Raw genomic sequence first — 27,412 nt, 5'->3', positions numbered from 1 at the left:
AACCTGTTGCTCTGATCGTGAAAGGAATGCAAGTAATGCAAACATACTCCCAGAGCAAGCATAGCGTCTCTGAATACCTTAGCAGCAAATGCTGGACCACTAGCTGAATACAAGCTAGCTACGGCTACTAAACACTCAAAGTCTTTTATGACCCTCAAGCATCAGCATTTCTTTGTGGCAAAGCCCATGGGATTCACGAGTATCAATCAAGCGCAACAATATATATGCTTATATCAATTTGCTGAAATGATTGGCCCAATACGATCTAGAAGGATTACACCAAACGGGCATTGGAGATAGTTAAGGGAGTCTGTGCTGGTGTTCAAACTGTGAAATGTTTAATTTGTTGGCAAATGCTACATTGTTGCACATAGTTCTTAGTTTATTTAGGTAAATATGGCAACCAGTATCATTGCTGGAGCATTGCTACTGTAGCTCTCATACCAGCTTTGGCAGACGCTAAATCCTCGCAAGCTGCTTTATTTAGATCTAGTCTAACCTGCTCATTAGGTATTATTCTATCTCCCACTCCAGGTAAAGACACCACTGGAGTGTTATCTGAACTGAGGGTGTAGTACAGTACTACTCAAAGTATGGCGAGGGGGCCCCTTGTGGCCCTCTTGATCTTTACATGTAGCCCCATCCCCCTGGTGAACAGCAGCACAAGTTGCTGAACACCAATATTCAGAAAAAAATGTTAACTAAACAGGAAAGCATTTATTAACCTGCAAATAAATGTTTTTCCATTTATTTAAGATTTGTTTAGACTTCCTTATACAATACCTGACCCACTCAGACTCCCTACCCCCACCCTGCTGACATCAGTGTGGCCCTCGGTCACACCACAGACGGTACTTTGTGGCCCCTGGGAAAATGTTTGCGAGTACCCATGGTATAGGAGTACTTACAGGGAAAACCACTTGGAGGCTCATCACCTTACATTGTTGCAAAAATGTCATATCATTTGAGATCTGGTTACTGCTGCTTCTCTAAAAGTATGAACCACTGCCTTTGTGATTAAATTGGCTGCACTATTCTATTTCGTTTTAATTCCCTTAATTTTTTTGTGCCATAGTATGTTGAACATGGATCAACGAAAGCTTGTCTGGTAAGACAGTTACCTTTCCCCAGAGATCTTTATTTTTTATTGATTTTCCCTCTGAATTCTTGAATCCATTCAGGCCCCAATGTGCTAAATCTACATTGAAACCTTGCACAGAAAAAGAACAAATCAAACACTGTCAGTGCAGGAAATGAGGGATCGGTCTTCTGGAGGACAAGTAACAAGGCATGAATTTCGGTGAGTTGTACAGTGCAGTCATTGAATGTTTCAGTATGTGTATGCTGCAGCTTGAATTTGCCCTCTTTAAAAATTCCCTGCACAGCAGTGCAAGCTGCAAAATGTTTCTAGTTTATACCAACCGCAGGCTGTAAAGAGCCGTCTGTATAAAAGACACTCCAATAGTTCTCAATGGGTAAGATGTTAGGAGTCTGTGGTATGTTTTGTGCATATTGGAGGATTTCATGTGTGGGGAGAGCCGTATCATATTCAAATTTTGCATCAACTGCTCTTAAAAAAGCAGTCTACTGCACCCAGTGCAGGTGTAGAGAGCAAGAACTAGGTATGCTTGATTTTGACTGCGCTTCTCATGTAGGAACGGAAGAAACTACAATTATATGTTTTCCCTGTGCCATGGTCGCTCTTTTAAAATGCCTGTCTGCATCACAATAAGAATTATCTCCATGGGAACAAACCATGCTTCAGCTGTGGAGTTCAAATGTGATTTATAAGCGAAAGGAACGGTCTGCCCCTTATTGTAAACTTTGTAAGTGTAGCATGAGGTGCTACGAACATTCCTAATAACTAGGCTTGTTTTGCTATCCCTAATGTGCAAATATTTTTTTCTCTAACAAGTCTGCTTGTAGTCCATGCAAGATAGCTGTGTGATTTTCAGCAGTCCATTGTTTTTCAGAGAACATGGAAAGCATTAATATGTGCAAAGGCTTCTCTCACTCAGCATAATGTGGCAAGTAAGCCCTCCTGAAGGTAAAAAATCCCTTGGAATTTTTCTTAACGTATTTTGAGTTTGCAAGGCAGCACACTTATGCAGAAAGTCCAGTGCAAGACCCTTGCCCTCACTAGATAATTCATACCCAAGAAAAATCACATTTAAGTAGTTTAGAGTTTTTTTAAACTTTATTTTAGAACCGCTTGTAGTCAATACAGTCGCTATGTGGTCCACCATAGTCAGGTAGTCAGGCATGTATTCAAGTTATCATTTGTGATGTAAATGTCATCAAGTGTAGGATAGCGCCTCAGGATCTGCTTGTTAGATCTTCATAGTGCAATCAGCAAATAAGCCAGAACCATTCTTATAGCCCATCGGCAATCATATAAAACAAAACTGAAAGCCATTAAAGGAGAAAGTTGTTAGATACTTGCTTTCAGACACCATGTTCTGACTGGGAAATATCCAAAGTTGTATTAAATTTTTCTGCATCAGGTTTGTAATATGTCCTGTGCTATGACCATTTTGTATAGAGTAAGTGTGATTTTAAATTCCTAAAACTATTCTACAGCATTTGTTGGGTATTAATTTAAACAGGGAAAAGAGGGGAATTGATTGTTGAACTAGAAGGAGCTCTAATGCCCCGATATTGTAGTTGATCTAAGATGGCTTTTAAAAGGTGCTTTGCTACTGGCTTTGGAGAATATTGGGCCTATACTTGAGGCTCACTCCGTAAAAGGAATGACGTGAAATAGAATTTTTTCCCACCCTTCTGGCTTCTGGTTGGAGCTTGATTCAGAGCCCACACATTAGCATACATTTCCATGATTTGTTCAGGTACTAAGGAGGAAAATGCAACTTATATTACCTCCTCGTCTCTAATTAAGACTGGAAGCCAGTCGTCCTCTGCAAGAATGATGTCGTAAGCATCTGATAAATGCTGCCAGATACTGTTATAATTTCGTGCGGTATGTCACCCTCAATTTGTATTTTTATATTATGAACCCTGTCTGGAAGTTTTAATTGTCTTACCAACTTGTATGTATTCATCAGTCAGACTCACCACCAAAAACTCTTGGAGAGCCAGGTGAACTATTGTCACTCTGCTCTGCTGCCTAGGAGCACTGCTGACCAAGTCCGTTCCACAGACATATCCATAGTTTACACGTCATGCTTTTTTAGCTAGGCCAGATAATTTCTTCTTTTTAAAGGGTTTATTGCAGTCACAGCCTTTCTCTTCCTTTTTAACACTAACCTCAGTTTCAAAACTGATTCACTTTTCAGCTTGCTGTATACATCTTTTTTGCAGTACTCAGTTTGTTCACTCCTCTCTGTCCTTTTACTGTCAGTGTAAAAAGAACAGGAAGAACAGCTATCAGAAAAGTGATACTAATCTAGCTTTTTAATTTTATCACGGTCCCTCAATTATAAGTAGCCCTGCCGGACTCCTTGGTTGACAGAGATCCAGTCAGTTTTTTTCTGTTTCAGCCTTTGCTTCTGTTTAGTTTCAGGTGTAGTTTTTTCTTTAACTGAACCCTAAGTCTCACATTTTGTTTTGAGATGCAGTTTGATGGTTCATGATGCAAGATTATGACAGTCCACATGTGTATATCTTCCAGAAATTATTTTTGGTAACGCCCGTTCATTCTCTTAAACAGGAATTATTGCATGCCATTGCATGCCGCTGGTGAATGTCAGACCTGCTGTTTCTCCGCGAATGTTGCTCGGAATGACTGAGGAAACTGTTACAAAATTTCCCATTGAATTTCATCCCTAAATCAAGAGCTGGTGCAAATCGCTGGTCATGGTGTACTTGTTTTAGTACATCTGGAAGAACCAATAAGGAGGGTGTACTATGCATAACTGTATATATACAAGCGAATATACTTCCCTAGGTGTTGCAGTCCGTCCTCTACAGGTGGCACCATCCCAAGAGAAAGACATATAATCAGGATTCTAGTTTTGTCTTGGGGTGTTGTATGGGGATACACAGCTTCCAGCTGCTTAATCTTGTGAGAAATCCAGATGGCGATTTCATCTTGTTTCACTGACACTTAGCCCATGACAGCATTTAAAGTCTGTGGACTGTTTGCTTATACAGCAACCTGCACATACTGGAAGTGCTCAGGTTGTTAGATTCTCTAGCAAATACTGCCTGAGTCAACTGTATATAGATACTATTTGATTTAATAATCTTACAACCTCTGCACCCGGTAACTGTTGAGGACCAGGAAAAGTTGTGTAACCGGCCAGGTGACCCCTTTCTTATGGAGAGACTTGGGGCCTCATTTAGATATTGGCGGATGATTTACTCCATCACAACTGTTACGGATATCCCGTCAGCCGAAATATAAATACCATTATATCCTACAGGATTTATATTTTGGCGGATGGGATGTCCTTCACCGTTGTGACGGAGTAACCCGTCCGCCAAGATCTAAATCAGGCCCTTAGTCTAACATTGTAATGTGTGTGTGTGTTCCTGGCAGGTTAAAGATATGCTTTATATTGTGGAGACACGCCTGCCAGTATATAGGTATGAAACTGCCCTGTTCTAGCATCTACAGTATCAAAGTTCACCCAAGAGTAAAAAATCTCAAAGGCATATTCAGAATGTGCAGTGCCCACAGATGTTGCTGCCAATCCAGTTATTTGAGATGTCTCTGTCTTTGAGATGTTGTGTAACTGCAAGTTTACTCCTATCTGTAAGGAAGCCGCCATTTTTTGTGAACCGATTGAATAAACATGAGATTTAAATAATAAAAACCACAGGCTGAGAAAAACCCTTTTAAGAGCCAAGCTTGACTACCATACAGTAAACAGGGGTTTTCTATTTAGCATCATTTAGGTAACCAATAATACAATTGAAGTCTACGTGTATTTTGAATTATTGTTTTTTTGAGTGTGTTATCAAAAATTACTCAAAAGTCCACTAAAATCAGAGGCTCCATATTGGGTGCCCAAAGAAAATAAATCTGGGGCACCGTAGTAGAGCCACAGTGTTTGAATTTCTAACCCTTTGATGCAAGAACTAAGTTCAAAGTACCAACACTGAATTTGTGAATTTGAAAACTGGTTGGACTGCCGCCCTAACAAAAGGTCAGTGTTCAAACTTGTGTAGGGCATGTTTTCAGGTTACTATCAGTCCCGCTAGATGAGTTCGGGGACCCAGTGGCAATGTAAACAGTCTTTTGTTTATGAATAATACACTCAGAGATAGCACTAAGAAAAAGGGACTTCCATACTAATATAATAAAGAGAGAGCCCAAACCTTTGAGGAGGGTAATCTCAGGAACCACAGCACCAATCACAACACCCAATACAGCGTTGGAAAGGGCAGTTGCAGCGCAGCAGAAGGACATAAGCTATGCAGACGCCCACCATATACATTTAAAAGGTAAAAGAACCCTGCCAGCAGAGTATTCCCTTGTGGGCGTGTCTGTGTTGTGCTGTGGGTGTGTGCTGGGGGCGTGACAAATGCTGGGGGCGTGTGGTACGTTCCGCCCTTCTTGTGTGCTGCTCCCTTTAAATACCCCTGCACCCCATAATCATAACCCACCCTTACTCCTTAAAATACCCCAACACCCTTAAACACTAACCCATCTTAACCCTATAAATATACCCTGTACCCCAAAACCCAAACCTATCCCTAAACCATAAAAATACCCATGTACCCCAAAACCCAAACCTAGCCCTGAACCCTATAAATACCCCTGTACCTCAAAATCCAAACTTACCCCTGAACCCTAAAAATACCCTTGTACCCCAAAACCCAAACCTAGCCCTGAACCCTAAAAATACCACTGTACCCAAAAACCCAAACCTACCCCTGAACCCTAAAATAACCCTGTACCCCAAAACCCAAACCTAGCCCTGAACCCTTAAAATACCCCTGTGCCCCAAAACCCAAACCTACTACTGAACCCTAAAAATACCCCTGTAACCCAAAACCCAAACCTAGCCCTGAACCCTAAAAATAACCCTGTACCCCAAAACCCAAACCTATCCCTGAACCCTAAAAATACCCCTGTACCCCATGACCCAAAACTATATCTGAACCCTTAAAATACCCAAACACCCCAAAACATATACCTCAGTACCCCAAAACATATACCCCTATACCCATACTTACCTTATCCAAACATAAAAAACATGCTTTTACCATTCATGCATTTACAACGAATTTCGTTGTAAATGTATGTGTGGTAAAAGCATATAAAATGTAATGCCATGCGTTATAATGGCATTCGGAGTCATGGCACTTTCGTAATGAAAGTATGCTGAGTGATGGTATGCGGAAAGAAAGTTGCAGAATAATGGGTGTTTACCCTACCCCGGTAAGTACATTGCTGGCACAGCGGCCCACATCTCCAGCAACATACTCTATTTTTTCACCACCCATTTGAAAAATGCACAGGTCTCTCTCATTGATGGCCAGCACTGACATACACTTTTAGACACACCTCCCGCCACAAGTTCTAGAATTGCGAACTTTAGAGCTGGGGAGCTAAGTTCGAATCTCGGCATCAGCTCAACATCCTGTGATTCCAGGCAAATCGCTTTGTCTCCCCGTGCCTACCACAAATGAATGTGTTCTTCTGTAATGTAAATTGTGCTCATGCCATGTTGTCGAGTTTGCGCTATATAATATTGCAAGGAAAAATAAAGTAGGGAAACTCGAGTTCGCAGACTACTGAACGCGCATTCTTAAGTGCATTAGCAGGGCACTGTGAATCGGAGCGTTTCACAGGCCTGTCACTGATAAGAAATGCTATCAAAACAAAATCCTACAAAACAATATACTACTGGCCAGCAGCAATTCATACCCGGACAACGTCGGGACGGGCTGCTAGTATAATATAAAATGTTTCTTTTAAAATCATCAGTCTAATGCATAAACTATGAATGGTAACCACACAGAATGTAAAAATAAAAGTAGTTAAGCATGTAATGGTCACTGGAAATAAGATGAATGTTTTTAACATTGTTAACAAGTTTCTGACATCCTAACCCCCTCATTCGATTTCTAAGTGCTATAATAAATCCTTAGTAAAGCATTAAATAGCAATCCTGCCTTTTGAATTTTAGGGTTTTATTAGCATGGGCTGTAAAGCATACCTTTGAATAGCTGGTTTCAGCTATTTCGTATCAGAGCTCTTGCAAAGAAGCAAAATATGTGTTGTCGGTGTGACCTCTAGTGATAATTCTAACGCAAAGCCTTCTGCTGAGAAATGGTAAAATCCTGGGTTTTATAGCAGTATACTGACCAGTAAAGCTTACATCAGGCACAATTAAATCTAATCGCAAGAAAAAGCTGATGAAAGTACTCTTCCACATCAGAAGGCATGTGCTTCTTAAATTAATGTTAATTAATGTTTGAGCTTGTAAAGCGCACTGCTACCCGTAGGTTTCCTGGCGCTGTATAACGCTGGGGAACCCGTCCTGGCTTTCCCTGTGGGATGGTCCCTGCTGGGAGTCTCCAAGGTGGAGCCAGGCATCCCTGGCATTGATGGGGCCGTTGTGGAGATTAGGCAAGCTAATCGCCAGAGATGCCGAGTGGGACCCCTGATTAGAGTAGGCACCGAAGCGAGAATTATCGAGTCCGCTGACCTAAGTCCACGACCCTGCCATGTCGGGAATTGAACGCTGGTCCCGGCCGACTTCTGCTCCCGGGTTTGCCGCCTCTAACCAGTGAGCCACACCACTCTAAATGTCGCCCGATTGAAGCCCTATTGTGCACAATACAAATATTTAAAGCAGGCTTTGGTATCCTCATTGCTTACTATTGGCTGTTTTCGGAGTCAACCTCATTTTCTTTGCTTTTTATGTCTTGCCCAGGCAACAAATGCACGCTGTCTCTTTAGGACAAGCTTTATCTAAATTACGGGCTTCAGGCACCGCCCATCTTTTTAATTGGTTCCTTTACGGTCCTTTACTGTCCTTCATAAATTCTGGCTTTTTTTGGTGAAATAGCTTACTAGTCCCTCCTTGTGGACATTTGTTAACATCCATACGGACTGCCCCTGTTACACGTGCTCTTACTCTTTGACACTTTGGGAGCACTCTTTTTGTTGGTAACTTTTTGCAGATCGTGTATGAGCCACAAGAACAATCACTTCCCGAGCACAATGAACTTATCTACAGCTGCAGTGCAGCAAAAACATCATGTGACCCACAGCCTCCTTACAAAACACAGATCCCTACGGTCCAGGAAACACACACAATGAGTAATCTGCATTTTATTGTGTCCGCTGGGTAGGAGCGATGTTGGCTGCCCTGCGTGGTCTCACTGAGCTTTCCTCAGCAGATGCAGGCTGCTGTTACAGGCAGCCACGGCAATGGCAGGCGGAGGCCATGACATGGCATCCACCTCACGTGGGGGAACATCCAATGCATCACAGGCTCACATAGTTTCTCCGGAGTCTCCGCTGACCATTTCAGAGTTTCCTCTATGTCACAGCAGGCATTATCTTGCCTCAGCTCTGTTGCAGATCAAGGCCGTACCACAGGGCCTACCATGAGGGGCACAAGCAGTAGTTCTACAAGCAAGCGCTGATTTGTTCTGTGTTCCCTAGCAGTGTAGGCATCAGATCCCTGCATTTGAAGCAGGAGTATCCTGAACCAGGATATGGCTCCTCCGTTGCTGCGCTGCTCTGTCTTGTTTTTTTAGGCATTATCTAGCAGGCTGGGCCAGTTCTCCAGGGTACCAAGATGGCCACCGCCGCCAAGCAAAGGAGGCTCCACAGCGGTCTGCTCCTTTAGGAGGTTTCCCGCTCAGGGACACTCGATATCCAGGCCAAGACCCCAAGCATTTATGCATATGAGGGAGAGCTATCGATGCTGCTCGCTGTAGTATGGTACGGCCCTATCTCAGGAAACAATGTCACACTGAGCCACTGTTCTGCTGGAGCGAACATGCTGAGATCAGGGAGGACAATCTTAACAAAAGCCACTGCGGCTTGGTATGATAAAAAGTAAGCATGGGCGCAAAATCCGTTCCATTCACGGAATTTGTGTTTTTTTGGCAAATTTGCGGTCCAAAAATACGCAAATTCACAAGCTGGCAAATTTTTCTGCTTGGTCGCGCTTGAAAAATACAATATTGTGCGCGCGGCATTGACTTACCGTGATTCTGTGTTCGCTGAGTTGTTTTTCTCCCGGTTTCCGTGTGCTGCACCATTTTGGATCTTGCTGCGTGATCGCGCAAGAATTTTTCGACCGCGATTACTTCATCGCGGCCCGCCATCTTGCACAGCGAGAGTATGACAACGCGAGTACGTCATAAGGGCCCGCATTCATGCATTGCCGTAGATGTGGCGCGCAGTTGACTTCCGGTGGGAGATTTGAACAGCCCGCGTTCCCGAACTTGCAAAAATTGCAATTCTGCACAAGAAATCCACCGCAGGCAGCATAAACCTTCTGAAAATCATGATTTTGATCAGAATAACATTGACATTTGGCTGCACTTTTTTGTGCAAAGACTCCATTTTTGGGGTGGGGGAGGAAGGACGTGCCCCAGAGTATCCAACTTCCTGTTCCTGTCCAGCAGGCTCCTCCCAGTGCTTTGTCCATGTCCTGGTCACTTTTGATTTGGATCTGGAGCTGGAAGGATTACTTTTTGTGGCTGCTGCTGGATATTTGTATTTGTATTTGAGGCCTTTTGTACTTTGGAGTTTGGATCACTTTTGGATTTGAGATTTTACAAGTAAGTTGGTGTTGTTTGTTTGGGGCATTTCAGTTGCTGCAACTAAAATTCTAAAACTTTTTCACAACTTTAAAAAAATATATTGTGGGTAGCCAGAGTATCCAGTAGGCCCAGGGTTAGTCATGGGTGCATGATACAACTGTTTCTGTGAGGGTTTTTTTAACTTAATTTAAAAATTTTAGCTCACTGTTATATGTGGATTTTTTTATTTTATTTTGGGTTGCCTGTAAAGCCTCACTAGCCAGTAGGCCCAGTGTTAGTGAGTGGTTCATGGACCAAGTCTTTCTGTGGGGCCTCTTGAATTTAAACATCATTGAGGGCATGGATGGCATTGGATTGTGGTGATTTTTGTGTGTTTTTTGACTTTTTGGGGTGTTGTTGGGGCCTGGCTATGTGGGTGGGGCCATTTTGAGGCCTGGTCCAGGCAGGGCCTGGCCATGTGGCTGGGGGACAGGGAGCCGTTTTGAAGCCAGGCAGTGTGCTTTGAGCCATAGGCCTGCACCCAGCCTGCCCTGCTTTCACCCATTATGCCCAGGGGTAGTGAGTGGTGCATGGACCAAGGCTTTGTGTGGGGCCTCTGTCTTGAATTTAAACATAATTGAGGGCATGGATTGCATTGGATTGTGGTGATTTCTGTGTGATTTTCGACTTTTTGGGGTGTTGTTGGGGCCTGGCCAAGTGGGTGGGGGCCATTTTGAGGCCTGGTCCAGGCAGGGCCTGGCCATGTGGCTGGTGGACAAGGGGCCATTTTGAAGCCAGGCAGTGTGCTTTGAGCCATAGGCCTGCACCCAGCCTTCCCTGCTTTCTCCCATTATGCCTAGGGGTAGGGAGTGGTGCATGGACCAAGGCTTTGTGTGGGGCCTCTGTCTTGAATTTAAACATCATTGAGGACATGGATGGCATTGGATTGTGGGGATTTTTGTGTGTTTTCCGACTTTTTGAGGTGTTGTTGGGGCCTGGCCATGTGGGTGGGGGCCATTTTGCGGCCTGGTCCAGGCAGGGCCTGGCCATGTGGCTGGGGACAAGGAGCCATTTCGAAGCCAGGCAGTGTGCTTTGAGCCATAGGCCTGCACCCAGCCTGCCCTGCTTTCACCCATTATGCCCAGGGGTATTGAGTGGTGCATGGACCAAGGCTTTGTGTGGGGCCTCTGTCTTGAATTTAAACATCATTGAGGGCATGGATGGCATTGGATTGTGGTGATTTTTGTGTATTTTTTTAACTTTTTGGGGTGTTGTTGGGGGCTGGCCAGGTGGGTGGGGGCATTTTGAGGCCTGGTCCAGGCAGGGCCTGGCCATGTGGCTGGGGGACAAGGGGCCATTTTGAAACCAGGCAGAGTTCTTTGAGCCATAGGCCTGCACCCAGCCAGCCCTGCTTTCACCCATTATGCCCAGGGGTAGTGAGTGGTGCATGGACCAAGGCTTTGTGTGGGGCCTCTTGAATTTAAACATCATTGAGGGCATGGATGGCATTGGATTGTGGTGATTTTTGTGTGTTTTTCGACTTTTTGGGGTGTTTAACTGATATTCCTCTGGCTTCCTTTGCTTTTAGGTGCAAAAGAGAACCACCGGTGCCAGGAAGAAGTCCTGCAGCGGTGTGTGCAGCACAACGTCACGTGATGTCACCTGTGGCCACAGACAACTCTGCAACTCATGCAACTGCGGCCTGCTGTTCTTACATCTGAAGAAGATAGGCCCAAAGAAAGGTGGCCGTAGCTCCTCTACAAAGAAAGTTGCCAGTGCCACTGCCAGTAAGAAGGAGCAGAAGAAGCAAGTGGTGCCACATACCAAGGAGACTGGTGTGCCCACAGACACTTTTTTCAGGAAAAAAAACAACGCCTGCAGCAGCGAGGTCCACCGGGGACCAAGCTGGGAGAAGCACCTCCGCTTCATTTGGCTCAATGCCACCTCACCAAGTTAGGTCCAAGGCCATGAGTGCTGCAGAGGCAGCCACTTTAATTGTTCAATCACCATCGACCAGTGATGTTGGCTCATCTCAAGAAAGTAGCATACAATCAACGCAGGGTGTAACTCAGCTGACGAGTGTTTAACAACCACAGCTGCAACGACAACCGCAGGTGCAACTAGCACAAGCGCAGGTACATGGGCAAGGAGAGGCGCAAGTACATGAGCAAGGAGAGGCGCAAGTACATGCGCAAGGAGAGGCGCAAGTACATGCGCAAGGAGAGGCGCAAGTACATGCGCAAGGAGAGGCGCAAGTACATGCGCAAGGAGAGGTGCAAGGAGAGACGCAAGGAGAGGCGCATGGAGAGGCGCAACTAGAGGCGCATGGAGCGGCACAACTGCCCACAATGCTTGTTCCTCCAGAAGTAGGGGAACATCAGGAAATTGAGATTCAAGTGGAGGTATCACCTGAGGAAGCCACTCCTCCTGAGGATGATCCATTGTCTTCCAGATTCCAGGTCCCCAGCAAGAAAAAGGTCAAGGAGGGCTACTACAAGTTCTTCTTCAAGCCCCCTTCCTTCTGATGATCTTGATGTTGATTGGAACCCAAGAAATGCAGTCTGAGAGTGAGGCACGCCATGAGCCGACAAAGGTAGCTAAGCCTAAAAGGAAGGTTCCAGAAAGGCTTTCAGTTATGGGTGATGACGACGAACAAGAAGTGTATTCTGCTGCTGATGAACAGTCTGTCGACGACCCAGTCATCACAGTCGTCACTCCAGCCCCAGCGGGCATGCAGCAGACAGACATTTTGACCCTATCCCGAATGGCTGCTGAGCAGGATGTGGGCGGCATGGCACTGGTACCACCACCAACGCAGTTAACTACAACACCAACACGACCTACAGCTTCCATGTTTTCTCAACAGAAGAGCCAGCAGGGACCTCCATCCAGCTCGACCTCCATTACCTCAAGTAGTGGTGCTGTAAGTGAACAACAGAGTCGAATTCAGCCACGCCCATCCTCCACTTCACCTGTCATTGAAACTGAAAGTAGCACCTCCACCACCAGCAGACATCTCCAGTCCCCAGTTTGGGACTTCTTTACTGTTAGCCAAAAGGCGGAAAACAAGGTAATTTGTTCGGTTTGTAGACAAGTAGTTAGTCAGGGTAAGCTTTGTACCAACTATGGCACCGGAGGCCAGAGAGGTCATCTGAAAAAAACACCACACTATCGTTTGGAATGCGCACCTAAGGAAGATCCAGGGAGCCAAAAGTACAACAAATCCAAATGTATCGATTGATATTGCATCTTCTGATGATGACGAGGGGCTTAACGTGCAGGGGGGGGGGGAGTGAAGAAGCAACAGACATTTTTTCTGGTACACCCAGTACCCCTGGCAGCAGCACTGTAGTGGTAGCGCCCGCACCCTCTACCCCTGCAACATGTATGAGGCACACTAAGAGTCTGGGAGAGACACCAATGTGAAAAAGTACATCAATGAGCCTAAATGGTTTGAAGAAGTCTGCATCATCATCATCACGTAAAACGGTCCAGACCACCATTAGCAGAATGTTTAGGTCGGATGCGCCATTTGAACGCAACTACCCAACGGCACGTCTGTATAACGCAAAGCTGGCTAAAATGCTAGCGCTGGACCTTCTCCCTTTTTTTGTGGAAGGGGTGGGTTTTCTAGAATTTGTGGCAACAGTCTGCCCTAAATGGAAGGTTTCTAGCCGGTCCTATTTTGCCAAAGTTGCTGTTCCAGCACTACATCAAGATGTGCTGGAGGTGATTGGCGCAGCTATTCAGAAGAGTGCTGTTTACACTATCCACCTGACAACAGACATGTGGACCAGTTACCAAGCCCTTGATTACATGTGCATCACTGCACACTGGGTCTCTTTTGCAGGGGTTAAAGACAATTTAAAAGCGGGTGTTGACACGGACAACGTTTTTCAAGCTACTCGGAAACATGCAACAGTAGCCATGTTTGCCATGGAGAAAACTCATACTGCACCTAACCTTTTGGAGGAGTTTGATAGGAAGGTCTATGAATGGCTGCATCCAAGAAATCGCATGATTGGTTATGTTTCCACGGATAATGGCAGTAATGTAGTTAAGGCCATGCATCTAGGTGACCATTTCAGAGTGCCGTGTTTGGCACACAGTATTAACATTGTTGTGCAAGATTTCTTGAAAAAATAAACCACAGTCAACAAGTTACTGACCACCTGCCGAAGAATCTGCACACATTTCAGCCATTCTATTAAAGGCCCGGAAGAAGCTGAGGAGCATTCAACATGAACGTAGACTGCCAGTCAAAGGACTCATCCAGGAGGTGGCAACACATTGGAACTCAACCTTTTACATGCTTGAGCGTCTGTCTGAGCAGTGGGGGGTAATCAATGAGTATGTCTATAAACTGGATTCTACTATGAAAGACATGAGGCTAGAGTTGGAGGAATGGAAGCTAGTTGCAAGCCTGACAGACATGCTACGTCATTTTGAGGTCTTCCTGCGTAAAGTCAGCAGGGAGGACTGTTCTTTGGGCAAAGCTATCCCATTGTTGCACATGCTAGAGCACCAACGGAAGGCGGTGTCTTCAACGTTCCGAGATGATGCTGAAAAGCAAGACGCATATCAGTTGGCGAGAGGTTATTAAACCGCCTAGTCAACAATGAAAGGCTTAAAAAAATACATACAGAACAACATTACATTTGTGCCACTATTCTGGATCCACGGTGCAAAAAGGCGGTGGCCAGCAAAGCATTCATTCCTTTTGATGAAGCAGATGTTTCAAAGTACAAACATTGGCTAGCTGTGTCAGCCACTCGGTTCGAAAAAGAGCGGCAGGAAATTGAAGCAGCCGGCAGAAGTACAACTGAATCAACAGGCCATCTGGCGTCAAGTTCCACTTCTGAATCTGCAATATCAATGGATACATTTGGATTTGTTGTACTTTTGGCTCCCTGGATCTTCCTTAGGTGCGCATCCGAAACAATAGTGTGGTGTTTTTTCAGATGACCTCTCTGGACTCCGGTGCCATAGTTGGTACCAAGCTTACCCCGACTAACTACTTGTCTACAAATCGCAAGCATGGGCCAAAAATATGTTGCGCTCAAGAATTTGCGGAATTTCTGCAATTTCGCAAGATTCGCGGATTGCAAATTTGCCGCTGAAAAAAGCAAATTTCACGAGCGGAACGGATTTTTGGCCCATGCTTGCGGCAGGGCCATGCAGACGGTCAAGGCAGGCACCACTGAGTGAAGCAACCTGGTGTAGCATACCTAGGCTCTTTGACAGAGACAGACAAAGCATATCTAGGGTTTAGGGTTCAGTGCGGTTTACTAGGTTTTTTTATTTTAATTAATAATTTGGTAGGGTTCCCGGAGTCTAGGGCTCAGGGCCCGATGCAGGCTCGTTCAAAATGATGTTGGCAAGGTTTAAGGGTGGTTTGGCGTTTTTTCAGAATTGGCCGAATATTTGACCTTTTTTGGTGTTTTGCTGGCGCATGTGTTTGGGTGAACTAGTCGTACACCTTCCAGTGGATTGATTTTGTTCTGCCTTGCTGAGATTCTTGGGAATCACTGGAACAAGTGTCCTGGTAAGTTTCAAGAGGATCGAAGTAATGGAAGTGCTGAAAACAGCAATTTGTTGTCAAGGCGCGATTTGCCATGTTTTTGGGGGGCTGCTTGGGGGGGTTCTAGATCTTTGGGGGTGGGTTGAGGGGTCTGGGAGCACTGCTGGGAAGGTCTAATTTTGATTGCAAGTGGTTTGAAGAAAATCCATGGTGGAAAAGTTTTTTTAGCAGTATTGCATGTTTTTGCGGGGCTGTTTGGGGATGTTCTAGATTTTTGGGGGTGGGTTGAGGGGTCTGGAAGCACTGCTGCGAAGGTCTAATTTTGATTGCAAATGGTTTGAAGAAAATCCATGGTGGAAAAGGGGGGTTTGGGCCTAGTTGCAGAGAGCGTTTTGGCTCAGTATTGCATGTTTTTGTGGGCTGCTTGGGGGGTTCTAGATCTTTGGGGGTGGATTGAGGGGTCTGGGGGCACTGCTGGGGAGGTCTAATTTTGATTGCAAGTGGTTAGAAGAAAATCCATGGGGGAAAGATTTTTTTTAGCAGTATTGCATGTTTTTGGGGGGCTGCTTGGGGGGGTACTAGATTTTTGGAGGTGGGTTGAGGGGTCTGGGAGCACTGCTGGGCAGGTCTAATTTTGATTGCAAGTGGTTCGAAGAAAATGCATGGAGGAAAAGGGGGGTTTGGGCCTAGTTGCAGACAGCGTTATGGCCCGATTTTAAGTTAGGCTTAGCAGTATTGCATGTTTTTTGGGGGGCTGCTTGGCAGGGTTCTAGATCTTTGGGGTGGGTTGAGGGGTCTGAGGGCACTGCTGGGAAGGTCTAATTTTGATTGCAAGTGGTTTGAAGAAAATCCATGGTGTTTTTTTTTTTTAGCAGTATTGCATGTTTTGGGGGGGCTGTTCGGGGTGTTCTAGATTTTAGGGGGTGGGTTGAGGGGTCTGTGAGCACTGCTGGGAAGGTATAATTTTGATTGCAAGTGGTTTGAAGAAAATCCATGGTGGGAAAGGGTGGTTTGGGCCTAGTTGCAGAAAGCGTTTTGGCACGATCCGCAAAAATTGTCCATAGTTACTATTTACTATCCTTGAAAAGGAGATTCAGAGTACGCACTTTCGAAATGATGATTATATGTAATACTGGCACTTCTGAAACTAAAAGTGTTACTTTTGCACTACACAGCATACCTTATATTTTTTTCACCGTGGTGTTTTAATATCACTTCTTGTTTTTCCATCAACAATACCAGTGCCCTGTGCCATGGAACAAACGATTAACTCAGGCTTACCATTAGCGGTCCGCAATTCCACATCAGGCAGGCAGTGGACAGTGTGTCTGGTCACCAAGATTGATCGACTGAGCGTAATATGGAATGGAGGAGTACCGTGAATAAGAGGAATGGCTGGATGCATGCAACTTCACAAATTCAACAGGACAACTACAACATACAGTTACAGTATTCTCTTAACTTCTCCTTATCTTTTAAATGTTATTGTTATTAACTTGAACTTCTACAAGTGTGTCTCTGTGCGTTTGTTTGCTCTCTGCTTCAAATTCATCCCTCCAGATATTTGATGAGTTTCTTTGCTATTTTTAAAACTTATTTAATATACTATAAGTGTTTATTCTCTCTGAGGGCAGAGAGGCAAGTGAAATTGCATAATTATAATTATTACTGCAGCCCTGTACTGTCAAATTGTTTCTTCATAGTTACTAGTAAGGTGTAGTAAGTACTACTTTTCAGTAACCTAACCATCCATTTAGCAAACAACTTCATGCATGCAATAGTGCACTTCCTTTATGTCCCTTAAAAGATTTATGGATATCTTCGAATCCAAAGATTTGTTTTTCTTCATTTGTTGTTTATCCATGATGTGTTTTTTTCCTCTCCCCACAATACTTTCCCAAAAACCCCATTCCCAACCAATTTTCAAACACTAACCCTCTTGGGTCTGGGTGGTTTTTCATTGAGGTGTGACTAAATAACAACAATAAATTCCACACACTTGCTGGGGAGGATAGGTCAAAGCAACAGAATAATTATTCTAATCAGAATTTCATGGGCGCCATTGTGGATTGATCATCAACAACATCCTCCTCCTACACGTGACAAATCGAATGCTTAATGCTTACATTGCTTTGTCTTTTGCCTTATGACTTTGTAGTATAGGTGACCAAAATGCGACAACTGCATATAGCAGGATCTAACAAGGCAGTGGTCGACACATTTCGGTGGCTGCAGAGTGATGAAATGCCACCTTCATCAGGACCTGCCAGATATAGAGCTTTTTTTAAAAAAAAGCTCTATGTCTGCATTTTGGTCACCTATACTACAAAGTCATTCTGTCGTTACAGTTCCCTAGATATATGGAATGAATGTGAAGATTGTTTAGGGTATGTATGAATTTGGTATGAATGGTGGTGTGTGAGTCTGGTTTGTGTCTCTCTACCTGGGGATATTTCTTATATATTGTTTTTTGTATTCTTCACTGACATATGATTAGATGATTCTTTGTAAGATTTTGCGTTAAAAAAAAGATTTATAAATATGAAACTATGATGAAAACATTTTTGATAAAACAAATGAAATAAAAATTATATTTTTGTTAATTGGTTGTGATTTGGTCATTAAGGAATTTAATTGAGCTCACATGATGTATTTGTATCAAATTAAATGAAAAGGAATATAGGTCGTGAGGGAGATTGTTCTGATTATTGTGTGTTTTCTTCCCCTCTTCTCCCTGACCTGTTATGTTCTTTCAGAGGGGGTCACTTACATATTGCATAACTCTACCTGTTTCTATTACTAATCTTTCTTTCTCTACGTTGATACCTTGTCTCTCACTTTTTACTCTGCCTCTCAAAGCACAATTGTCTCTCCATGTGTCTCTAACTAGTCCTATGACTCATCTCTCTCTCTCTTGTCTCTCTCTATTCACTATGCCTTTCAGTTCTCTCTCCATATAGCTCTACCTGTTTGTTACTAATCTATAACTCTTTTCCTTTTTTCTATCGTTATACTTTATCTCTCTCTTCACTCTGCCTTTCAATGCACAGTTATCTCTCCATGTGTCTCTAATGCTCTCTGTATCCCATCAAACTCTATATATTCTCTCTCTATGCTGCACATCGCTCTGTTCCCTTTGTGTTTCTATTCACTTGTCTCAGTTTTTCTTTGCACTGGTTCTCTCTATGCTCCAAGCATCTCTTTCTGTATTACTTATCTAATTCTCTGTAGCTGCTGTTCCCTTTAGTCTATATGCGTATGGCCCCTTTCTCTAGGGCCCTATGTCTTCATGCCCATGTACATCTGAGTGTGTCTTTCTGCATTCTGCCTTCTTGTGCTCTTAAATCTATTTAGTGTCTCTGCTTCTTTGTGCTTCTTCTTTCTCTGTTACAAGCACTAATACTATCATTATTTTACTATCTCCTGAAGTCACTATTATAATAACACACACTCTCTTTTCCAACCCTCTGTTTCTGTCATTCTCTCTCCCACTTCCTCTATCTCTCGCTCAAGCACATACATATACACAAATTCAAAGTCATTCTCTCTCTCTTATTACTCTTTCTCTGTGACTCTTCATCCTTCCTCTGGGTATAATTATTTATATTCAATTGCTTTCCCCTCATACTAACTCTATCTCTTTTTCTCACATGTTTATTTTTAACCCCCTATACTCACAACATCTTACTTCAAACTTTCGTTCTCTATCGCTAATATCAATGCTTCTGTATATATATTATACTAATTTCAAACTAATATGCCCCGTTGCCATTACAAACATTGTCAAAACCAATAGCTCTAGCTAAACACTTATACGGTCCCAAAGGCGAGACCTATTGGTTATGCCAATGCTTGTTATTCACTCTTGTGTGTTGTACCTTCCCTGGAGCATAGCTTCTTTACCATCCTGAGATTGGATGACTGCTTGCAGCCTACATAGAGGAAATGCAGAGTGAGTATGAGTGTGGGCAAGCCACTCCTCCCCTGCCCTTCAGCAAACATTCCCAGCCACCCACCCTCAACCAAAATCTACCTTCAGGTTTCTCAAAGTGCAAGAAGCAGAAACCTAAAATTTTATCTAAAATACCATTTTATGTTTCTGCATCTCACACTGCGAGAAAGCAGTGGGGCGCGCTCCTACGCCCACATGGGGGAGCCATCCCTGTGTTGACCACCAAGGAACATTACATTAAATGGCAAAACATTAGTAATGCCGTTTCATGATCCATACATGCGCGTATGTGTGACACATGTGCGCATTTACATCACAGTGGGGGCGCCGTAGCATCATGCTCATGCATGATGACATACATGCATATTTGCATCATCAAACTGGAGCTTTCTTTTTTCTGATGTAGAAGAGCAGATGCTAACAAGAAGAGGCAGAGTGACCAGGCCTATGTTTACAAGAGTGAGAGTGACCTGGGCTGTGCTGTATAGGAAGAGGCAGAGTGAGCAAGCTGTTGCTCACTGGAGGAGGCAGATTGATAGCATCCTTGCTTACCAAAGGTTGAATGATGATACACAGGATTGAGACAGCAACCAGGCTCAGGTCGACAAAAAAAGTTGATTGACCAGGCCCATGCTGTACATAAGAGGCAAAGGGGCCATGCCAATGCTTATAGGAGCCAGAGTGACAAAGACTGCTCGACATAGAAAGAAGCAAGTGATCATTGCCATGCTGAGTGACATGAGCATGAATTGAGTGTGAACAGAGACTGTTGTAACACTCCCATAGGCTTGTGCACTCCAACAAGTTTGTACTTGCTGTTCTGGCACTCATGTAAACACGTGGACATTACTTTTTTAAAACATTTGCGTACTTGCACAGATTTAAAATTTCGATATATTCATGTCTGTAACATCCTTTCTTGCACCAGCTACTCTAATGGACAGAATGGCCAAGACTAGTCAAACAAATAAACACAACCATTTCAATTTAAAGTTTCATACGAGGTTCTGCAAAAGAGTTACTCAAAGACAGCTGACAGCTCCTCAACCTCAGATGAAATGTTTACTTTGTGTTATCCAAGAATGAAGTTTGCGCTCACAGCTCTGATCAGCCAGGAGTCAATCATCACACTTCAATAATGCACGTCAGGTCTACTCCCACGCAGGCCTTTAAGCTTCCTTCAACTATGAATTCTGCTGTATTATATACTATGTTTTCATGGTGATAAAAATAAATTGTTATGGTTTTAATTAACTAAACAATACCAATTTAAAACAGTGAAGTGCGAGTACAGTGTGAGCAAAGCAATGTGGGCAGTGCCGCATGAGAGATGTAATGCACATGTCCAGCCAACAGAGCAGTACATCATGAGTGTATGAGTGCTGAATGAACAGTAGTTTGTGCACCCCTAGAAAGGTCTGACAATAGCAGTACAGCTGCAGTTTGTGCAGTCAATGTGAGCGCTGTGAAGTGGGCAGAGCTAGGACAGAGTGCAGTGAGTGCTCCAGGTAAATGAGACTGTGATCCGCGAATTGCAGCAGGAGCAGAGCCGGGGACTGTAGGGTCAGCAGTGCAGTGGGAGCACAGTTTGAAGAGTTCGGATTGAAATCTGTTGGAGGTATACATCATGATAGTGCAGTGTGAGTACTGCAGGGAACGCAATGTGAGCGGGCAATAAGTGTCATGCAAGTACTGTGATTGGAACTTTACTGACTGTGTTAAGAGCAACAAAAACGGTGCTGTGTGATTAATGCAGTCTGGGTGCAGGTCGAGTCCATACTGTGTATAAAGTGTGAGTGCTGCAGCATGAGTAGTATCAGCAACAGTCGCGTGGGGGTGTAAAATATAAATAAAACTAAACCTTACCCGATCCCGGTCCCGCGCCGTCTCTGCTCCTGGGCCGGTCCTGAACAGGAACAGGAACAGGAACATGCATGCTCCCTCCTCCCTTCTCTCCTGTAGCCAATCACAACACTGCAATGGCAGCATTGTGATTGGTGTCGAGTCCCGGACAGCGCCCAGCGCACAGCACCTGTTGGGAGGCCACCCTACATAGAGAAAATGTAGAGTGGGCATGACTGCTTTGGTCGGCCCCAGGGCCAACCAAGCAGTCAGGGCACTCGGAGTGGTGCAAGCCACTCCACCACAAACCCGCCCACCCACCCGCCCCCAACCAGGCATACCTCTGTCTTCTGCTTTCTCGCAATGTGACAAGCAGAAATTAAAATGGTATTTAAAAAACCATTTTATTTTCTGCTTCTGACACTGCGAGAAAGCAGTAGGGGGCCGCTCCTACGCCCTAATGGAACGGCCGCCACTGATCAGCAATGCAGTGTAGTGTAAGCAGGGATGTGGAATTTCTATAGCCTGACGCCCAGAACATAGTCCTGGGGGTCAAGTATGACAAATCGTCCTTTTTATTGTGTTCCCTGGACAAGTAGGGGCAGCACAAACTCTTTAGTTGCCAGCTACAGCAACACAGTTTGGTTGTAGATAAAGGGGCTGCTGCTAAGCAACATATGCAACCATATGTATAAGATGTCCAAAATGGTATTCATTAATACAAAGCCTTTACTGTTGGGGAGAGTGCTTTGGGGACATAGAGGGAACTTCAAGCTCAGTTTGCATTGCTAACAGTCGTTCCAATATATAAAGTACACATGTTTACAAAATGTAACAGTTTCTCAGCTATTTTTAATGCTCCCACAGTGCTCTTATTTTTATGCAGAAATATGGAAGCACTCTTGGTGACCTTATTTTGAAAGCAATGTAACCCTAAAATATTTGTAACTTAAAGAACAGAGGACAGTTGCAGGCAGTTTTGCTAAACTATCAAACAATTTCTTTTCAAAATAAAATGTAGCCAATAAATATTTGCAACATGAAAAAAACTCACAATGGCTACAGACAGAGTTGCAAAACGTCTGTGTAATTTTAGGGACAACAATAAATGCAATTTCTCCTAGACATCATTTATTATGAAATGTTTGATGCACAGCAATATTTTTTTTTAAAAACATAACAAATAAGAATCAGTGTAAAATCATTATGCGAAAAATATTTTAAAAAACAAAAATTAGAGACTTCATTCTTATGAAGCTCACAAAAGTACTCCTGCTGGTCTATGACCTTGCATAGTTACATATTTACAACTTTCTGGAGTTCAGAAGACTTTACAGAAGCAGGCCTGATTAGCTGCAACATTTCCAGTTTTCCAGCAATGCTTCTGACAAACATTTGTGAATAAACCAAACACGAGAAGATGATGGATGGAGTGCTGGAACTTTTCAGACACTCACCTCCAGTCAGAGATCTGGGTTGAATCCATCATCGTTCTTTAGCTCACTTCGCCACCTCAGTTCATACCCAGCAATATGCAAATCAGTCTTGACCCTGTGTCTCATGGGAACAGTCCGACCCGAACTGCCAAGCCAGGTCTTCCCTGAACCGGAAACAAGCATCCTGGGACCGGTTTCAGGGTAATACCCCTCATCAGCCAGACTAGCTTGAATCCAGTGGCATAGTGAGCAAAGGACCCATGTCTGGGCATACCCTGCCAACTTAGGGCGAACAAAGCAAACACAAGGAGAAGATGGATGGAGCGCTGAAACATTTCAGACACTCACCGCCAGTTACAGATCTGGTTTGAATCCATTGTTCTTTAGATCACTTCGCCACCTCAGTTCATACCCGGCTATATGCAAATCAGTCTTGACCCTGTGCCTCATGGGAACAGACCAGCCCGAAATGCCAAGCCAGTTCTTCCCTGAACCAGAAACAAGCATCCTGGGACTGGTTTCGGGGTAATACCCCTCATAAGCCAGGCTAGCTTGAATCCAGTGGCAAAGTGAGCAAGGGACCCATGTCTGGGCATACCCTGCCAACTTAGTATTCTGCCAGGATCATCAGTTTCACCAACTGAGCCTTATAAACTCAGCCTACAGGAAGCCTCTCCACTTATGAGGACACTGGAGACCTTGAGAAAATGGTATTCCCAACGGTCAGAGGTAAATATGTTTAAATGAGTGTAACATCGGACCTCTTTTAGTACCTTAGCCTGAGTAAGCTGCAAGGCAGTCCTCACAGAAAGTACATGAAAGTGCTGTCAATAAAAATCCAACCATTACAATAAAGTGTGACATAAATAACTGAATTTCACATGCGTTTAATAAAAATAAAGTTGTACACGAAATGAGGAAAAGAAAGACAACAAATGAAGAAACTGATAAAAATTACAGTTATTAACAAGCATTGGCAAAGCGAATAGGTCTAGTCAATGTGAGAGGTATTGGCTTTCACAGTGTCTTTAAGTCGTGTTGTATAGCAGCCTGGTTAGCACTGGCCACGTCATAGCACTTTTTCCCTAACTTATAGCCATGTTGCTGTACAACATAGCTAAAAGACATTAGTAATGCCAATAGCTCTCGCATAGGCAAGACCTAGGCTTTGCCAATGCTTGTTTAACCACGTACCTCAAATGATGTAACAACTCTCATGGTGAACTACTGCATCGAACTGGAAAACAAAGGTTAAGGAGGGTCAAGGGGACTATGTTTATAGACCTACCAAACTCTAAACCACTAAGTCAAACTCCAACAAACATAGAGAGTCGGAAGGTCTGTTAAACGACAAAGCTGAGTCTATGAGGTCCTAATGAAGTGACCCTTTTGGATTGCACTGAACCAGACCAAGTGGTCACACGACACGGATATGTATTAGATATCCTATCAGCCCACCCATCTGGCGGAGCCTCGTCATGTAGGACGTCTAACCAGGGTGGTGAGTCCAAGCCCAGATGAATTGGCCAGACAGCACACACTACTGGTTCATCTTGTAAAAGTGTCCGTGCCACAGGGTGGTGCTGAAAAAGTGCAGTGCAAAACAGGGAATAAAGAATAAGTGATCTAAAATGGCGGTCGAGGCAAAGAAAAATGTTTTTATTAAAGATATACACCAGGACGCCAGATTAAAAAGAAGTGTAGAACAGTGTGAAAGAATCACTGTGATGCTTTGCTGTGTTGTAAATTAGGCCAACATGTTTCTGCCGAAGGTGAAACTACACCGGCATTCTTCAGGGCCAACTACAAAAAGATGTTGCTACTGCAAAGGTACACTCAGATAATTTATACAAAGTGAAGCAAAAAAAGGACAGACCAAAATGTTTGTTAAAGACCTGTCCAAACTACTAGTAGTTTGGACAGGCCCTGAAGAATGCCGGTGTAGTTTCACCTTCGGCAGAAACATGTTGGCCTAATTTACAACACAGCAAAGCATCACAGTGATTCTTTCACACTGTTCTACACTTCTTTTTAATCTGGCGTCCTGGTGAATATCTTTAATAAAAACATTTTTCTTTGCCTCGACCGCCATTTTAGATCACTTATTCTTTATTCCCTGTTTTGCACTGCACTTTTTCAGCACCACCCTGTGGCACGGACACTTTTACAAGATGAACCAGTAGTGTGTGCTGTCTGGCCAATTCATCTGGGCTTGGACTCACCACCCTGGTTAGACGTCCTACATGACGAGGCTCCGCCAGATGGGTGGGCTGATAGGATATCTAATACATATCCGTGTCGTGTGACCACTTGGTCTGGTTCAGTGCAATCCAAAAGGGTCACTTCATTAGGACCTCATAGACTCAGCTTTGTCGTTTAACAGACCTTCCGACTCTCTATGTTTGTTGAACTACTGCATCCTCTTCAGAGGAATGTGAGCTAAATATTTGGAGTTGTGACTGACTATCTGCTAATGCTTTCATTCTGCAGCAGCTCTCTCTTCAATTATAATTGTAGGAATGTTGTTTAGGATTCTGATAAACACAGATGATGTTTTATCATATGCACCGCCTTGTAACATGAACAAAGTGTATGCATATTTTAAACCTCCCTATTTGTGGTGGGCATGTGGGAGTGCATTTTCCATATACAGCTATATGATCGCCGGTCATCGTACACACGGGCTCCAGATTTATCAGGCTGAATGCTGTAGCCTCACCCAGAAAGAAGTTGCACACTTTTTGTGTCTCTTTATGGGTGTTTGTAGCCTTGCATATCTTCAACACAATAATTGGATTTCCCTCTTTTGACTAAGACATTTCACCCCTTGGCTAGAATTTGCTGCAGAATGTGCGGCTGAAGTCTCACAAGCAGCCCTGTAGGGGAATAAACTCTCTAACTAGGGCTGATGTTTTTGATCAGGGTGAGTAGGGATAGTCTGTCACCAGAATCCATGTCTCTTATTTATGTAATTATTGAGTTTTATATAGCGCTGGCTAGACCCGGAGGTATTAGAGAGAGCTTTACATTGCAGAGTAACTTGAGTGGGACGTGAACTGCGTAGAGGTGTAAGTGTTAAGTACCAAAACCTCTTAACAAACCCAGTGTCAGGGAATAAGTGATTGTCCTTTAGGCCATGTGCCAGTCCGTATTTTCTGGAAACTATTGTGCAATAAAGTCAGTTGCGTGAAGACTAAAGACAAGCAGAAAAACATATTCCATCTACAATTAGTGCAAGTAAAACAAGAATTAAGTTATGAAAAGGCTCATGTTGCACAAAGCTAAGGTAATCCTTCATGTACTTGCTAGAGTGTAGAGAGCTTTCTCCTGTGCCCCTCTGCAGAGGTTGCTGCTGCCATCTGTCAAACTTTGAAGGGTGGAATTGTTTGCTTTCTCCCATTGTCGCCTTAGGACAACCCCTCCTCAACCAACAAGCACTGGCGTTGCCAGTAGATCTCGCAGTAGGAAAGTTGGTGCTATTACAATTGCAAATAACAATGCCTTTTATTTTTCTTTTCATTTTAAAAACATAAAGGACTTTGTCATTTACAAAACCAATAGCTCCAGCTTTCCTACTGCGAGACCTATTGGCAACGCCAGTGCTTGTTATCTTTAAAAGTTTTTTAATTTAAGCCAATCTACCACTACATTAGAGGTTTTTTCCTTCTTAAAGTGAGGTTGCGGCCTGCCACACCGTCCGCTGTGTCAAATTGTGCAGGCTGACGTCACTCCCTCCCCTCTCGAGTATACAGACCCCTCTCCATGGAGATTGGTTAGAAATACAATACTTTTAGCTGGAAAACAAAAGTGCATTTCTCGGAAGTTTTAGGAAGCGAAATTGCCACAGCCCATTACAAAACTGTCACCTTTGTGAATTCTAAAGCTGAACAAGATGATGAAACAACTTGCTATAAAAAGTAACTTTAAAAACGTGGTTGAAAACAATTAGAATTAAAAAAAATAGAAGGGAAAAATGTATGTAAAAGAACATATTTCACGGGCAGGGCTGGCGCAGAGGCTGCGAGTGGGGCACGCCAGCACGTGGAATCACCGTGGGGCACTTTAGTGCCTAGTGTCACGCGCCTGGCTGGGGCATGTTAGTGCACGCCGCCTCGGAGGCACTCGTCCGTACGATAAGCACCAGTGCACAGGAGGGGGGTCAGATATGTTATTACATATAGTGTGGGTGGCTTGTGTTATCATATGGAGTCTGTTGGGAGTTTGATGGGGCTTGGCGCGTGGAGTCGGAGTAAGACGTGATTACATGGCGTCTGAGTGAGGTCTGATGTTACACAGAGAGGGGGTCGGAGGTGTATTGTGACATCCGGGTGTGGTCTGCGTGGGACATCTTATGTGAATCTGGCTGTAAGTGCCAGTACGAAGGGCGAGGGTGGGTCCAGCTAGTGCTGTGGGACGTGTTACTACCTCGAGTCTGGGCGAGGTGTGTTATGTGGAGGCTGGGTGAGATGTGGCATTACGTGGAGTGTTATTGGGACGTGATGGTATGTGTAGTTTGGGAAGCCTTAGTACATGTGGTCTGAGTGAGATATGTTATTACTTTGAGAGTGGGTGGGGCGTGTGGAGTCTGCGTTGCATGTTCTGTTTATTTGCAACGGGGTGAAACATGGTATTAGGCTGAGTGTGGGTGGGAGTGGGTGTAGGATGTGGTAACTGGTGTCTAGGTGGGATTCATTACTATATGGAGCCTGGGCGGGACGTGTAATAATGTGGCATCTGAGTGAGGTGTGCTATTATCCAGTCTGGTTTGGATGTCTTATGTGGACTCTGGGTGGGTTGTACAAATATGTGAAGTGTAGTTTAGATGTGGTATTAGGTTGTGGGTGACTGGGAGTGTGAGCAGGATATGTAATTTGGGTGGGATGCGTTACTATTTGGCATCGAAGTGGGTGTGTTATTATGCAGTGTACGGTTTGGATCTGCTATCTGGAGTCTGGGTGGGTTGTGGTATGCAGCATTGGAGTGGGT

The sequence above is a fragment of the Lissotriton vulgaris genome, chromosome 1_1, assembly GCF_964263255.1.
Source record: "Lissotriton vulgaris chromosome 1_1, aLisVul1.2, whole genome shotgun sequence".
NCBI classification, from domain to species: Eukaryota; Metazoa; Chordata; class Amphibia; order Caudata; family Salamandridae; genus Lissotriton; species Lissotriton vulgaris.
This window is presented reverse-complemented; position numbering follows the sequence as displayed.